The following is a 5,348-nucleotide window of genomic DNA, read 5'->3' as shown; positions in this document are numbered from 1 at the left end:
CTAAACAAAGGGGTGTTTTGTAGGTATTATGGTATGTGAAAGCACGAATCACATTATTCAAAATATAGTGGAGCATAGTTCATTGTCGAGTACTGTGATACTCATGCTGTGGGGCTAACAGAGGGTAGAGGTTCATTGCTGGGGTCCAGCATCACCTTTAGAGCCCCTCCTACTATAGACTGCTGTCCCAGGAAGAGAGCAACTTCAAAGGATGGGTTCTACTAAATGCTTATGATGTTCACCACCATCACCAAGTTAAGATATTACGTTGAACCATCATAAGTGAGAGGTTACAGATATTTATTTATTGGAATATATAATTCTAGATAAGCATATGTGTCTCTACCTACACTATGTCAGTAACATGCTATTTATTTATTTATTTATTTATTTATTTATTTATTTATTGTGGTGCCAGAGATCAAACTCAGGGCCTTGCACTTGCCAGGCAAGCACTTATTCCACTGAGCTATCTCCCTGACCCTTGTAACATATAATTTTAAATGCCTTTCTTTTTTTACCTTTTTTTTTTAAAATGTATTTAGCACAGGATCAGCAAGGTCTCACTGCACAGATCAGACTCGCACTGATGCTCCTGTTTTCAGCCTCCAGAGTGCTGGGATTACAGGCCTGCACCACCATGCCCAGTTTCAGTCACCATCTCATTGCGCCCCAGGGGCAGGGCTGGCACAGCACACAAGGGATCAAATCCTAGTTCCTGTATCTGCCTAAGCAGGCACTTTAATCCACTGAGCTACCTTAAATCCCTTTCATTTTCTATGTAATAATATATTCCTATGAATCAATTTCTATAGATCTACATCATTATTTCTAGTAGAATGGATGTGTCAAATTTATTCAATCAGTTAATCTCTAAGGAAAGCATTGAGAGAGATACACAATCTACTGCTTAATAGTAAAGTTTAACATACTTTACATAGATGTTTGGGAGTTTTTTTATAGCTTTGCCTTATTTACTTAGTCACACAACAGATGAAATTTTATATTTTATTTCTACTTTTGGAAAAAAAAGCCTTCTCTGTATTTGTGGAAAATAAATTAGCAAATGTTTATAGTCATCCCCATTTCCCTTGTTTCACATCTACAGATTCTACTAAATTTAGAAAAAAATTACACCTATACTGAACTTGTACAGTATATAGTTATTCACATAATATTTACATTATATTAGGTATTATAAGTACTTTATAGGTAATCTGAAATATACAGGAGAATGTTCATAAAGAACAGTACTCTATTTTATAGAAAGAAATCCTTTATCTGCATATTTGGTGTTCATGGAGGTGGGAGTTTCCCCAGTGTAAGGCCCATTCCCATGTGTAAAACTCTTTTCCTGAGAACCAGTCCCTTGTGAATAGGAAGGGACAACACACTATGTTCTCTAGACCGTCTTTTTAGAAGCACAACAAATTGACTTCAACAAATCTTTGTTCAACCCATGATTTAACAATGAATAAGCTGGGGCTGGAGAGATGGCTCAGTGGAATAAGTGCTTCCCTGGCCAGCGGAAGGGCCTGAGTTCAATCCTCAGTTCTGTAAAAAAAAAAACCAAACAAACAATGAATAATCAAATAAACAAAAATTTTAGTGTTTTAAAGGATTGTAACCATATATGTGATATATATATGTATGTGGTTAATATATGAATATTACATATATTTACTAGTTATATATATTAACTTTTAATAATTGTAATACTTTTTCATTGTCAAAAACATACAGATTAGCAAATGAATAGAAAAATCAGTAATCTTATTGCTTAGTGATTAGCATTCAACAATGTCCTACATTTAATATATGTATATATTAATCCATATATGCATCCATTATATGTATAATTGTCTGTCTTGCTATCAGCATAATACAGCTTCAGAAAGTTATCTTAATTAAATATTATTGAAACTATTTCTTTTGAATGATTGCATAAGCTTCCATCTAATATCTGCCTTGGCATAACTAGCTCCTTGTTCATGCCTCAGTAGGCATATCTATTTGTCCTTATTTTAAAGAACAGTGTAACGACCATTCACTTGTGTAAAACTCTATCAGTGTTCCTTAGCACAGTACTTTGCCTCAGTTATTCTTACAGTTCTGCAAAATGACACGGAATATAGGCACGTAGGACATCCCTTTTGTGTCTAGTTGTGCCTGTGTTTTAAATGCAAGGTGACCTTAATTTATAATTTTCAAGTTAGTGAGAGCTAGTTGGAAAAAGAAGCATTTATAGAATGATTTTTTAAGATCTCCATTCCCCTGAAGCCTGTGAGTCCCTGAGAAGGAGTGGTGCTGTTCCTGGCCAGCCTCACATTTAATCCCAACCTGTCACCAGTTTCTATGAAGTGAGGTTTCTATTACTTCCTGGATTGCTCTAGTCTATCAGAGGTCACCATCTCCAATTTAGCCTAGATGTGGATGGGAAAATACCCTGTACAGCCCTAGCATCCAAAGAACATTGGTGTCAAATTCAATTACTGGCAAAGGAGACCTTTTTTTTTTCCCCTAAAGGTCCCTGAATCCATTAAAAAAGCTTCTCAAATTCCTAGTGCTTGCGCTTATGGTGAACGTATCTTCCCGCTCAGGCCTCCTGACAGCTTTTTTGTAATTTCACATTGTCAACTGCTTTTGTGCTTGGAGTTTCATTTATTGAAAAAAAAAAATGCCTCAAATGGAAGTAGAGACAGTTATGGCTTTAACATATGTCTGTGCCTGGGTGAGGTGAATGTTATAGTTACATAATGACCCAATATTATTCACTTCACATGGCGTTCCTTTTTTCATATTCCCAAACATGTTGATTTTCCAAATATAGTGTATTAATTCAGAATTGCTGTGGTCACAGTTTCCATTAATTCCCTGGTGTGTTTCAAAGGAATGGAAGTATTCTTAAAGTCCTTTTGTCGTTTCTATTCTAAAATTCTGTTTTGTGGAAATTTCCTACATTTCCTCTTGTTCCATTTAGAGAGGTGCTTTTTCTTTTCTGTGATTAAGGAATAATGTATTCATTCTGAATTGAGGAAAATGGCATAACTTCTATGTATATTTTTTGTAACTGAGAAATTTGTTTCCACAATTACTTTTCAGTGAAAGCACCTACCAGTCACGAAAGATTAGTAGTGTTTTCTCTCTCTGCCATCCAATCTTCTAATTTGTCGGGAACACAAATGAATCAAAAACGGCAGCTTTGCAGCCTGCTTGGAGGATTACAGAATCTTGCTGTAACTATTGGGTCAGCCTGGGGTCCATAAATCTGCCATTTAAATTGTTAAGAACTATTTCCAGAAAAATACACTTTATATTGCGGATGGAGCTTCTCTTTCATCCTTTCAACTTCAAATTTCATAATTAGAACATGATGAACAATAGAATTCTCACAGAATAATAGACGCATTTCTTTGGCTTCCTTTCTACTGCCTTTGAACGTGGAATAAATGGCATAGTCTGCAGCCTCATGAAATCGTCTGTTCCTTCCCACACTTTGTCACATTTCTGAGAAAAAAAGAACTACTCGGATGGTGCTACCCAAGACAAAACTTCAAAAGTTTGTGCTAAATAGTAGTAACTACTAGCAGCCATTCAGGATTATTATTTTTTTTTAAATAAGCCAATGTATTTGACATCTTATTCTTTAAGAACAGCTGCCATTTTTTTCCAAATAATTTTTAATGTTTGATTCTTTTTTTTTAATTTAAAAATAATTTAATTACTATCATTCTTGTGAAAGTCAAAAAAAAATTGTTCGCAGACCTCATGAACTTAATGTTTTATTCTGGCCTATATTAATTCTGCTTATGATAAGCAGTCCTTATATAATGGAAACATCGAGTAAGATTGGAACTCCCATTGGGACTGGTGAATCACTGCATGTGGTTAAACTGGAATCCACCTCCTGATAGTCCTAAATTATCTGGGGAGCCAACTCATTCCCAGAGATATGAATCAGTTAAACATTCGTACACGGGTTGTTATGTAGAAACAACTTTTCATTTCTTTGAGGTAGATACATAGAAGTCTGAGTCTTATGATAATAATATTTTAGTTTTTTGAAAAACTGCCAAACTATTTTCCAAAGTGGCTGTTCCATTTATATTCTCATCATTGATGTATGAGAGACCTTCTTTTCTGCATCGTTGCCAGCATTTGGTATTATTAGTTTATTTTATCTATTCTGATAGGTGTATAACTCATCACAGTCTTGATTTGCATTTCCTTGATGTCTTATCAGGTTGAACATTTTATTCCATTTATTTCCCATCTAATTCTCTTTCACATCATTATCAATTTTTATAATTGGATATTTTTCTATTGCATTTTCCTTATTTTGAATATTTGTCATATCAAGAATGAACATATTCAAGGCACACAAAGTGATGATTTGATAGACACATGTGCTGCATACAGGTGACCACAGATGAATTTAATACATCCATTGCCACCCCTGCTGTGTATTAGATTTTTCAGAATTTGTTCATCCTATAATTGAAGCTTTACATGCTTATACCAGCATCTTCCATTTCCACCAGTTCCCAACCTAGGTGACCACATTCTACTCTGTATTTCTGGGACTTCCACTTTTCTACACTTCTGAGACTCTTCTGTTTTAGATTAACCAAAAAGTATATTTGTCTTTCTCTGCCTGCTTAGCTTATTTCATCAAGCATAATGTTTTCCAGGTTCATTTATGTTGTTAAAAATGGCAGGATTTCCTTCTTTTCACAGTTCAATAACATTACCTTGTATGTATACATCATGATTTCTTTATTTATCCATTGAGGAACACAATTTGATTTCATGGCTCGGCTACTGTAACTTATGCTATCATGTGTTTAAGCTGCAGGTATCAGCAAGATACTGATTTCATTTGCTTTGGATATATACCAAAAGTGGAATTGCTGGATCATATGGTAGTTCTATTTTTGATTTGTTGAGAAACTTCCATACTATTTTGCAAAAACCAAATGTACTAATTTACATTCCCACCAGCTATGAGAAGGGTTCCCCTTCCATCGCATCTTTGCCAAGGTTTGTTGTATCATCCTTTTTTTGATGCCATGCTACCAAGCACGAGGTGCTGTCTCATTATAGCTTTTTTTTTTTAAATGTATTTAGTACAGGGTCTCACTACATAAATTGGATTTGTAGTGATTCTTCTCTGTTCAGCCTCCCAAGCACTGGGATTATAGGTGTGCGCCACCACACCCAGTCTCAATCACCATCTCAGTGCACCCTGGGGGTGGAGCCAGCATGGCATGCCAGGGATTGAACCCAGGCCTGTGCACTCTGCCTAAGCAGCTGCTTTAGTCCACTGAGCTATTTGGCTGGCCCTTGTC

This window comes from Octodon degus, unplaced genomic scaffold (genome assembly GCF_000260255.1).
Source record: "Octodon degus isolate 3935 unplaced genomic scaffold, OctDeg1.0 scaffold00024, whole genome shotgun sequence".
NCBI classification, from domain to species: domain Eukaryota; kingdom Metazoa; phylum Chordata; class Mammalia; order Rodentia; family Octodontidae; genus Octodon; species Octodon degus.
This window is presented reverse-complemented; position numbering follows the sequence as displayed.